General features: G+C 35.5%; 2 long non-coding RNA genes across 2 annotated transcripts; both read left to right on the top strand.

Moving 5' to 3' along the window:
* The first annotated feature begins 8,438 nt into the window (after nucleotides 1-8,438).
* LOC145017584 (uncharacterized) lies at nucleotides 8,439-10,268 on the top strand. The gene is made up of 5 exons (XR_013666579.1): nucleotides 8,439-8,668; nucleotides 8,813-8,920; nucleotides 9,753-9,822; nucleotides 9,917-10,065; nucleotides 10,180-10,268. It is a non-coding gene; the product is annotated as an uncharacterized LOC145017584 (long non-coding RNA).
* A 313-nt stretch (nucleotides 10,269-10,581) lies between these two features.
* Nucleotides 10,582-12,097, top strand: LOC145017583 (uncharacterized). Its single transcript, XR_013666578.1, has 6 exons — nucleotides 10,582-10,640; nucleotides 10,733-10,796; nucleotides 10,878-10,962; nucleotides 11,237-11,319; nucleotides 11,505-11,906; nucleotides 11,978-12,097. It is a non-coding gene; the product is annotated as an uncharacterized LOC145017583 (long non-coding RNA).
* Nucleotides 12,098-12,459: the final 362 nt, after the last annotated feature.

Below are 12,459 nucleotides of genomic sequence, written 5' to 3' on the forward strand. Positions count from 1 at the left end.
CTTCCTTACTTAGGGTTCACACTTGTAACGCTCGCAGATCCGGGCTAGTCAATTTAGAGGCAATAAGTGTCGAAAACGACTTTTCGGAAAAAGATTATTTATAATAAATAGTCTTAACCAAATTTTAGAATATGTATCAAGGTTTCCGTACATATACAGAACGCCGAAATCTGATTTATAACGAAGAAGTTATGACCCGTGGAAGTTTTGCGGCAAAACCGGCATGACACGAGGAAGCGTAAATAGTAAATTTACGATGAAGCAAATTTTATCCTTAGCAATCTAAACAAAAGTTTTAGTATATGTTAAACCGAGAACATACAAAAAAAGAACGCGCAAATCTGACTTCGTATGAGGAAGTTATGATTTTTCTAAGATTCGGCTTAACAGTGCACGATCTGAAACTCGAATTTTAGTTCGAGCGGTTTTTGGCTTACGCGACCTAAATGAGAGTTGAAGATATCATTAATATGAACTCAATGGTAAAAAGATAGATGAATGCGGATTCCGTATGAAGAAGTTACGAATTCTTCGCGGACATTTAACAATTTAAATGCCTCATACTGTTAAATTTGAGATCGGTCGAGAATTAGCCGATGGAGTCTAAATGAAAGTTGTAGATCTTGATTTTACCTACGCGTTGAAAAAGAGAACGTCAAAAACGAAGCTCGTATGCGAGAGTTATGATTTTTCGAAGTTTGAAGTCTGATACACGATATTGGGCGACGTGGTGCGATCACGCCATTGCTTTCTCTCCAAGGAAAGCCATCAGATGATGAAACGTGGCACCAACTCGGCGAGTAGGTCCTCCTACTCGGCGAGTTCGTCAGGATTTCACCCTATAAATAAAAGTGTCGGGTTTCTCTCATTTCTCACACCTTTCCCCACTTCTTTCTCTCTCTACACTCTCTCTAGCCTACCTTAAGCCCCCTAAAGCCTAGGTAAACCCCCTAGCACCCAAAGGAAGCCCCGAGAAAAGAGCCTTTCGGCTCGGAAACACTGCTCCAGCGATGCCCGGTTTTCGAGAAAACTCGCTGTAAGTGAGCTATGCATACCCTATCTTTAGTCTAGCTTATGTTTTAATATAGTAATGTTATTAGGACCTTATAATAAGTATTTGGGCTATTATTATGAGTTATATTGAGTATTATTTAACGCTTATATAATAATAATAATAGCTAGACTATTTAATTAGTCGCGGTTAACGTCAGACTAAACCCTAGTCATATTGATACTAGGTTTTGTTGAGGAAATTGTTTTAAGAGTAACGAAGTGCTGTCCAAGTGCCGACTCACCACCTAATCAGGTGAGTGCATGGTCCCTTTCATCTTACACATAGATATGAAGTATTTTATAAATTATGTGCTATGTGTGTATACTGTCTGAATACTTGTTGTCTGTGCTCGGTGAAAGATTTTTATACATGTTTTAAACTGTATACATATTTTATATCTACAAAATGTGTTGGGTAAAACATGGGTAGATGAAATAGTTGATGCGAAATAAAATGATAAGAGATAGGTGATGATAATTAGGTGAGGATAGATAGATGATGATGAATCAGTGATGTAGGATGAAATATATTATAACCTTGTCCGATAATTTGGAGATGTAGTCATCTACCAGAGTATAGATGGCGACCACAGACTATTATAGACAACCCCGTGGAAACACCATCAGGCTCATAACCTGTAGGTGATGAATTACGAGTTCAGGCGATGTTGTAACTACGTATTCATGCGATGATACTCTAACCCCCTTACTATGAATTACGAGTTCAGGAGATGTTGTAACTACATATTCATGCGATGATACCCTAACCCTTGGTGGGCACATATTGAGGGAGTAATCCCTGAATCAATACTGTCTAGGCGATGATCCTTAGGGAATGTCCTTAGGAACAAACATATAAGGAGATGCGATGTAAGAAGATGAGAGGTAAAATATGATGTAGGAGACGACCTTTGGGATAAATCCTTAGGGAGGGTACTTAGGAATAAAGAAGATAATGAGGATGGTTAATTGGGTTAATTGTTTGATGATTAAACATAATAATTATATTATTGTGGGTTGAAAACCCTATGTACTCACCAGGTTTCACAACCTGACCCACTCCAGCTTATTTATATCACATGTGTCGATATGAAGTGAAATTACACTGAGATATTAAAGAGATGTAGATCACTAGTGTAAATAAATGTAAGTTGCATTTATGCTTATGTTCCTGTATTGACAATGACATCCTAAACGTTTTAAAATGAATAAAATACGTTTATTCGAAAATGTTTTGATAACGTATTTATCGTATTTTTCTGGGAACAAATTCCGCAACATTCTTATGAAAAGAAGTACTCTGATTTTTATAAAGCATAAACAACATCGGTCTTTTCTGGCCGTGAAAATGGGGATGTCACAAAACTACCATCCACTGATTTCGAAACCAAGCATAACCCAAATCGGCTCAACCAGGGACAACCGTACCTGATCATAGAATGAATAACACACGCATAATGGTCCTCCAGACACGGATCAAACGAATCTCAAGAGGACCTGAATTTCAACTGAAGGCCTCTAAATTCCCAATTATAACCACTTAAAAAGCATAGGCAACCGCCGATCACACCCGATCAGACAATAGAACCACTGAACCTTGACTTCACTGGAGAACTATCCCGCTAGCCTTGAACCAAGATCCTCCAAGCCATACACCTGAACTGATCCCGACAAAGACCCGAAACAACAACGGGACACGCTGAACCCACTCAACAATATACACCATTTGAAGCTTTACGGAAGACTATTGGCATGCTGAATGGCATATAATGACCCTCGATAACCCAGAAAATAGCAGAAAGTCAACCCGAGATATAACTTGCCCAACCCAGCAAAGTTCCAATACAATACCAATCCCGATACAACCCAAAGAATACAGAAGATGACTCACCTTCAAAAGCATCCTAAGAAATCCTTACCTCCTCCTCCTGAGTTACCCTGACCAATCCTGAGGGCACTAGAGATTCACCAGCTTTGGGGCTCCAAATGAGTCCCCAACTGCCCTTCCAAAAACCCGACGAGAAAGGCCCCGAGATGACCGCCAAGAACTCCACAATTCCCTTTGTTGGCTGAACCAAGGACCACCAAGGCCCAACCCAAAACACCGCAAGAGATCTCCGATGAGATGAACTCCCGCGACCACAAGTGATCTCCGATGAGATTAACTCCTCATAGAGTTGTAAACCTTTCTATGACATCTTAAAGAAGAACATAATATTCGAGTAGAACAAATAACATGAAGATGCCTTCCAGGAACTGAAAAAGTATTTAAGTTCAACAACTTTATTATTGAAACTGTCAGAATTTTAGTTCAGTATGTTTTAAGTCAAAAGTAATTAGATATGATTGTGGGACTCTTCAAGACCTTCCCGTTCATATAAAGAACGCTGAAAAGTGAGTTGAAATGAAGAAGTTATGGTTTTTTGAAGATGAAGTAGAAAATGGGGGATTTTGATTATGCACGGCGTAATTTATAGTTACACAGGGCGTAATGAGGATTAATGAATTATATGGGGCGTAGATAAGGAGTACGCAGTGCGTACTCGACCAGTGTGAGAACCCTAAATTCAGGGTTTTAAGCCCTATTTAAACACCTTAACCTCCATAAACCTCTTCCATTCGTAACCTCCATTTATCCAAACAACTCCCTTGAAACCCTAACCCCATATTTGTGCCTTAAAAGCTAAAAAGTGTGTTTTTTTTGCTGATTTTGAAGGAATAAGAAGTTGGTGGTGTTTCTTGGAAAGCTTTAAGCATTTTGGATCTAGGATTGCACTTCTTAAGCATTCTCCAAGAGGTATAAAGTTCATGACTTGATGAATCTCCTGTTAGATCTGGTTAGCTTTAGGTTTATGTCCTTTTTTTGTCCAATATTCTTGGTCCAGATGGGTATGAACTACTTTAGACCTTAGGAGTTGCCTTTTCAGACGTTTTTTAGTGCATGAAGTCATAAAAATTCAATCATGATCCTTTCTTTCTATCCATGCATGAGTTAAGTGATAGGTTTTATACAAAAGAACATCCTATGTGCTCATGAAAAACTCTAAAGCTTGGATCTAGGTTTCTCTACTATACATGCAATTCATCCAAGAGTTGTAACCCTAGATCTAGCATAAACAATTCGAAATTATCATAATAAGAACAGATCTAGATGATTACATCTTTCAAATGGCTTGATTCTTCTTGATTTTTGAGCTTAGAGTCACAAGTGTAACTCCTCTAATGGCTTACAAACACTATAAGCAAGAAGGAAACTTATGAGAGAGGAGAGAGAATGCTAAAATCGTCCCTAGGTATCTCTTGGGATCAAGTGGCCGAAAATTGCATACATGGGTCTCTATTTATACTATAGGTTGCTAGGGTTTCAGCCAAAACCCTAATGGACAACTTAATCACCAAGCAGCCCATGGAACCTTCTATAATAGGGCCTATGGACGAAATTATGATGGATCTCCATCATAATTTCGTTCCCCCTTTGATCCATTAGGTTTCCCAACCCAAAACTCAACTATCACACATTTGGCAGTTTAAGCCCCTTTATTTAATTAATCTCTTTTAGTCACCAAATTAATTCCTAATTAATTTATGACCAATATCAATTAAATAATATAATAAAATAATATGATTTCTCCTTTAATACATTATTCTTATAATATATTAATATATCATAATATCCTCTCTCTCATTAAATTACCTTGTCAAGTTGCTTTGGTGAAGGCAACCCAAAATAACCATGCACAACCAGGTCAAGTACATACCAAATATAATTACAGGCTTAGATACTATTCCAACAGTCTCCCACTTGGATAAGTCTAGTAACTATATCTCACATATGACTTCAGATCCGATTACCAATCATAGCTCTTATACGCCACTATCAACTCTGATCAGTAACTTGTCCTTAAGATAAGGGATCGTATAGTCCTCTGTTCTAGATATCATGCTGACAATCACATGGAACATACTTATTGTCCAACATCTTGTTCCTCCATCTCTGATTTGTTTGAAATAGAACTTAGTTGAACACATCAACTTTGCTCTGACCAGGCCCGACACATAAGTCAAACCAAATCATCGAGTGGCCAATATATCACATGTATCCTCTTAGAATAAAAGGAACAGATTAACTTTGACTCATATGCCTTCACTATTTACTAATTAAATCATGCACAACAATGTGTTTTATAACATCAAGTTACTAATGTGTTTACACATCATCAATGCATAACCAACCAGCAAACAATAACCATATCTCTAAGTTTGAAGACTATAAGATATTATCGCTTTGCTATCACTCGAGATAAAATTCCAGGAAGTGATACCAGCAAACACGGGTTTATTCCAATGCTCAAATCAAAATTCATAAGCACTCATGAAATCTGCAACAAACTATTTCTATGCCTAAAACCTTTTAGACAATCTACAAACAAATTCATGACAATATTCTTTCATATCTACTTCCAACATATGAGCGACTGTGGACTGTTTGAATAATCTCATTATTTAGGATGTCAAAACATGCAAAATTGAAACAATAGATAAATGATCAACACAAGATAGTAACTTTACCCATAAATAATACACCTTCATTTATATCAAATTTCAATTACAAATTATCTATTACACGTTTCCTATCTATCTAATCTAAACTCATATCGTCCTTTAGCCTAATGCTCCTAGTGTGTTGTAAGTGCTTAACCCTGCTCAATCACTTTGTAAGGGGATCTGTTGGGTTATCTTCCGACAATACCCTCTTCACTATGGGGAGTCTCTCTTCTACCCGATGTATAATGAAATGGTATTTTCTGTCAATATGTCTGGATCTACCGTGATCCCTTGGTTCCTTGGTTAAGGCAACCATTCCTTCATTATCACATAAAATCTCCATGGACTCCTTTATGGATGGCACAACTCCAAGGTCTACAATGAAGTTCTTCAACCATATTTCCTCCTTTGACTCATTCACACGTTGAATCATCTCACTACAAGAAAAAGACCCTTTAACGACGTGCAAACCACGACACTCATTTATTTATGTTACGCAAAAGAGAGTGACATTAAAAAAGTGTCATCTCTTCAAAAAATTTAAGAGTTTAGGTCACGCATTATCACGTGCCCTTAAATTAGTGTTATAAGAAAAAAAAAATTAAAAACACGAAGGGCGCTGTATTTTAAATGTGCTTCCTCTATAAGTGTCGGTTTATAATTTTAATGAACACGCGTTTAGTAATAGTGGCGTAAATGAAATCCAAATTTTTTTTGAAAACCCGCCTTGTCTTTTCTACCTTCTTTCTATCTTTCATCTTTAATCGATTTTCCCCTCTCCCTCCTCTCCGATCTGCTTCTCCTCTACTCCTGACCTTACTTGTTAATCTCATTGGATATCTGCTCTAGTGTCGCTCTGAAGATAAAGAAATTTCAAGCCCTAGTCTCCCTCCGAGACAGAGACGAAAAGAGAAGAAACATGAAGAATGCACCACTAAACCCTAAAAACTCAATCTATCTCCCTTCTTTCCCTCACTCCATTTTCTCTGCAAACCATAATCCATTACCACCACCATTGAACCCTAAAATCTCAATCCATACTTCATGCTTCTATGATTCTCTCCTCTTCAACTCTCTAATCTCCAATTTCACTCTAAAAACATCGATTGAACTCATCGCTTCACCTATTGTCTACCAAAAATAAATGTTGATTGCAACCACCTTCAAGCACGATGCCTCTCAGTTACGCATCCATAACAAGAACGTACATACATCACTCTCAAACACCCCACTTAGCTTCTTCATTATTCTCGATGTCGTGTGATTTCTAGGGCTCGAAGCAACCTCCTCTATCTTACATTGAAAATCATTTCCGCCTCCCATCGTTGACCCTTTTGGAGCGATTTCTAGGGTTTGAATCAACATTTAACCTTATCGACAATCGATCTGATGCACTCATCACCTTTTGTTACCTTTCGAGAATTCTCTTGATGTACCAGCCGAAGCAACTTGGGTTAATACATATGAAAGGTTATCACCGCGCTGGAAATCCATTCGTCCTTCCTTCTCAGGTAAATCATTTGTCCTTCCTTCTCAGGTATTGACTGTAGGTTTTGTTTAATTTTCCAATACATGATGAGTAAATTTGGAATGGGTTACTCATCAATTAGATGAGTTGTATTCATTTCTCTCATGCCACGTTTTGCCCCATACCTTTGTCCTTTGATACAACTGATGTTCCTACTCTCCTTTTTCAGTTTTCCATCATTGCTTCTTCACCTTTTTCATTAAATCCCTCTCTCTCTCTCTATCTCACCACTAACTTCCTAAACGCCACCACCATTGACCGACTCGAGATGAGTGCTTTTGTCATTTGTAGTTCTCCTTTTCAGTTTGGTAGGTTTCATTCTACATATAGGCTCGATTTCAGTTATAAAATCGCCCATAGTCTTGCATTTTCTTTTGTTATCCATTTATGGGTTTTTGTTATTAAGTTTGTGTCTGATCGATTCACTTGTAATTTTGAAGTTCGACTTTATAGGGTCAGACTTTTAGTTGTGTGTGGCTGTAAATAAAGGTCCGATGTACTCAAACTCCTTTCAGTTGAAGATGTAGCTGAAAGGGTCTATTAAAAACCTAATTTTTAAAAATGTTTGTTGATTTTTCTCGAATGTTTTAGGAGTCTAGCACCCACTATTGGTATTTTCTCAAAAATATACCCATGTCTTGCTTTCTTTGTCTAAAACGAGCTTTTCAAGAATTCATGGTTGGTTTCTGTTTTTATATGTTATACTTTAAGCATTTTCTTTGTCTAAAATGAGCTTCTCAAGAATTTATGGTTGGTTTCTATTTTTATGTGTTATACTTTAAGCATGTTAAACCAAAACTATATGGAGATGAAAGAATCAGAAGGGAAAGAGAATCCAATGGTTTACTTTTCTCAAATTCTTGTCTTTTTATCCATTGTTTTCACATTTTGATATTCATATAGAACGGTGTTTGGGATGAATATTCTTGTTTCAAAGAATTAGTTAATCATGGTTGTTCTAATTCTGAAGAATTATAGATAAACGGGTATAACACATGATCACATACTCTAAATTCCAAAAGGTGTACGATAATGCATTGAAAAACTTGTTGAAGCCGATATCAAAATATGGATTTTGAGCAGTGACAAAATGTAAAACACAATTGAAAAACTTGTTAAGGTTAATTTTTTTATCAGGAAGGAATTGATGCACTGAAAGAGGTGATTTGCCAAAGGTATCTATCTTTGAGTAAATTACTTTCTGGTCCCTGAGTTTGTTCAATAAATTGTATTTTTAATAGTTTTCTCCTGCAGTTTTAGTAACTGAACAAAGGGACTGATATGAAATTTCATATTCAAACGCCATATAGAGAAAAAGAAGTGTTCAAAAATTAGAACGATGACTCCAATTATTTCATTTAAAAGATTACAAAAAATAAGGGTGGCTTTTGTCTCTTCTCCAGCACATTTTGTACAGACAAAAGGAACAATTCAGTGATGGAGTCGGATATAGGTGGATTGATGGTTTGAAGGATCATGCAAACCAACATGTCATTCAGTCATTTCTTAATTGTTATTCAGCATCACATCTAAGAAAAAAGGGTAAAATACTCATTAATTTACTCTTGTTCAAATGGTTTATGATGTCAAGAAAGAGTCTTTGTTCTATTCATACAATCAGACATTCAAGATTTCATCTGATGAAAAAGAAAACAATGACCGACCCTAAGACAATTATTTTTGCAGGTTACTGATTCAATGCTAACAAATACAACTTTTTTTTATCCCGAAAACACCCCTACGAAAAAAGAAGGGTACTACTATCGGACAATCTTTGAAAAGTTCTTCCCAAAGGTGGGTCCACTTTACTTTTTTGCTTATGTTTTCTTTTAGCATAACCCTAAACCCCGTGTAAAAGACTCTTCTTCCCAAAGGTGGATCCACTTAATTCCTCAACTTTTTTGAACCTAAGATGTATATAAATCTTTCTATCGTTATTAAAAAGTCTCTTAGGATAATCATTAATGACTTGTATATAGATTGTCTTTACCATGAGACAAGGGGTTCTTGTCTTTTATGATTATAAATTTGCTCATTTAAGATGTCGTTTTTGGTGTTTAATGTGCTAATTTATACCTGTATAAACCTCAATTCGGTACAAGGAAACGTGTAATTTGATGCAACTCACCATCAAATTGATGAGAGTAGACCTAACAATTGGTATTATAGCCATGTGATACTTCGATTACTAACCAAACAGAAAAGGCTACTGACACTGAGGAGTTGGAACTGAAATTTTGTTGGTATATGTGAGATAGTATGATGAAGAGGGTAAAATACAATAGGATGTGTTGTCTAGTATTGCTGATATAAAAGCCACCATGCACATATTTTCTATGGAAGCATGATGGCATGTCGTTCAGAACCTACATTTGTGCACAATATGGCATCATGTGGAATAGTGTCACTTTCAAATTTCTTTTTGGTTCTCTCATGCTTTGTCACTTGATGTCTACTAATGGGTGGATAAAATCCATACATAGTGAAGACCCCTATGTGATTTAAACCTGTATCAATAAACCTAATATGCTCGATAGCCCACATATATTTTTCTTCATACTTTTTAAAAATATTTAGTAATCAGCATTTAGCTAATGAGCAATCAAATTTTACTCTTTTTTTGTAGGAAAATAGGCAAACCAAGCACCCACAATTGCTTTATGAAGCCAAACTATACAATTATCTCCAGTGAATAGGTAAGTTAATGTAACATTTGCTTTGCTTAAGCACAACTATATACTTATATACAACATGTTCTCTAATTCTACTTCTTACTTTCATATCCTGTAGTTGGAATTGCTGGCATCCATTGGTCTGGGGTTGATGTTCAAGACAATGTGCTTGTTCTTGACCTTCTTGGGCCTAGTCTTGAGTATCTATTTGTCTATTGTGGAAGAACATTCTCGTTGAAGACAGTTTTAATGTTAGCTGATCAAATGGTAAAATCTTTAAAGATATGCTTTAATTTCCTTTCATCCATAACTTTTGGATAATAAATAGTCTGCACCAGTCAATTTAGTTCTAAATTTTAGTTTGCAATAATATTTCCACAGCTTACAAGAATAGAACTGATGCAAGCTAAAGGATTTCTGCATAGAGACTTGAAACCAGATAATTTTCTCATGGGTCTAAGCAGGAAAGCAAATCAGGTAATTTCCACTGTTATATATATATCCTAAAATACAACCTTATGTGATGTGGCTTTATAGTGAATATTATGATGTATGCTTATAGACTATCTACTAACTTCACAGATTGTTTTTATCAGGTCTATGTTATTGATTTTGGACTTGCTAAAAGATACCGTGATCCCACCACAAGTTGCCATATTCCCTACAAGTATGATTGTCTGTTATTATTGTGTTCATATCCTTCTTTTTGTATGTTGTTGTGGTTTTTCCTATATTTTATTGGTTCTTATATATATTTTCTTACCATACATATCTATACAGAGAAAACAAAAACTTGACAGGGACTGCATGTTATGCTAGTTGTAATACCCATTTGGGAATTGGTATGCAATCATTTCTGCATAAATCTTTTTACAATTTGATATTTTTATTTGCATTTTCTCTTATACAATATTTTCTTTTTTTATAAATTCAGAACAAAGCTGGCGTGATGACTTGGAGTCTTTGGGCTATGTTTTCTTGTACTTTTTGAGAGGAATGTATGTGCTTAAATATTTTAATTGAGTATGTTGTGAAATCTAAAAAAAATGAGCTTCTTGTTTTTATTTATTTTTTTGTAGTCTTCCATGGCAGTGTCTAAAAGGTGCAACAAAGAAGCAAAAATATGACAAAATATGTGAAAAGAAAGTATCGACTCCTATTGAGGTATTTGTGAAACAATATACAAAAAATAACTTTTTTTATAGGGATAGTTGGCTATTGCTAAAATAACTGTCATATTTAAATTGTTTTAGTGGACTATGAAAATCATTTTCAATTTGTTTGACAGGTTTTATGCGAGAAGGTATATCCTTTATTCATATAATACAATATTATAGAAATTCAACCACATTTATGCTGTAAAATTTGTATAACATTGTATCTGATGTTTAAATCATGATATTGTTTTTTGATTAATATGATGTTCTATTTATTTCAGGATTTGATTTTGATTACGTATTTGATTGGACAATCTTAAAGCATCAACAGTCAGAAAAGAATAAACCACATAATCATTCAACTGTTAGTGTTTTCATTACCATTTGTTCTTTACGATTCTAATAGCATTTACTTTTATGAATATTGAATAATTATTTATTGATTTCTACTCTTCTTTTCCCCATTAAAATGTTGTGTTTTTGTTCGTCACAATCTTAGGATCTAATTGACTTATGATTATAACATTTTTATACTAATCCTTGTTTCAGTCACTCATGGAATCTAACAAGGCATTGGCAGAAACAAATAACATGAAATACATGTTTTGGAGCTTGAATTCCAAAGTGTCAATGATTCGATGATGAGTTGGTTCTAAGACATTGTTGCCTGGTGTCGATTTCTTTGTTTTCTGTTCGATTTGGTTAACTTCTATGAAGATGGTAGCTTACATTAGCAGATCTAATAATGATGGTCCTGGATGTTTGACTTTGAGATGCCCAATTCCATCCTGTGGTGCTGCTGTAGATGTGGACATGGTCAATATGAATTGGTAAATTTCCAAACTACCCCTTCACCCTTGTTACATGTTATCTGTCTCTCTGTACATATCTTTCTTGGAGCAAGCCCCGATTAATTTTAATCCATTTAAAATCACAAAAAGTGTCCACTTTGTAAGGACAGGGACCATTTATGTAAAAATTAATAATATAAGTGAGCTGTTGTTTGTGAATATGTGACTCAGCTAAATACGGATTGGTTTCCACCTGCTGATGCATCCTTGAAAAGGGTGGTTATTTAGAGACTGGTGTATGATCTCCTACAACAACCTTATGATGAAGCTGAAGCCTTTTACAAAGTATTTTCCCAAGTAAGTGCAAAAAGATTTCTTTTGGCAAAGTTTCATATCAATTTTGATCCTTGTGTTAACTGTAACACCGTAAATTTCAAAACAAAATTTTTCAATTTTCTTATAAAACATAATTCGATTAATATTCATCAAACAACCATATTAATTATCCAATATAGGTTAATACAAAATCCCAAGATCACAATGTAAAAACTCCGAGTGTGTGTACGGATCAAGCCGGCGCCTTCCCGCGGTCGTCACTAGTACCTGAAACAATAACATCAAACACTGTAAGCACAAGGCTTAGTGAGTTCCCTAAAATATCACATATAACACATATTAGCCACTCGAGGCTATAACTCTGTGGGTCCGTGCAC

This window comes from Lactuca saligna, chromosome 9, assembly GCF_052625555.1.
Source record: "Lactuca saligna cultivar CGN05327 chromosome 9, ASM5262555v1, whole genome shotgun sequence".
Taxonomy (NCBI): Eukaryota; Viridiplantae; Streptophyta; class Magnoliopsida; order Asterales; family Asteraceae; genus Lactuca; species Lactuca saligna.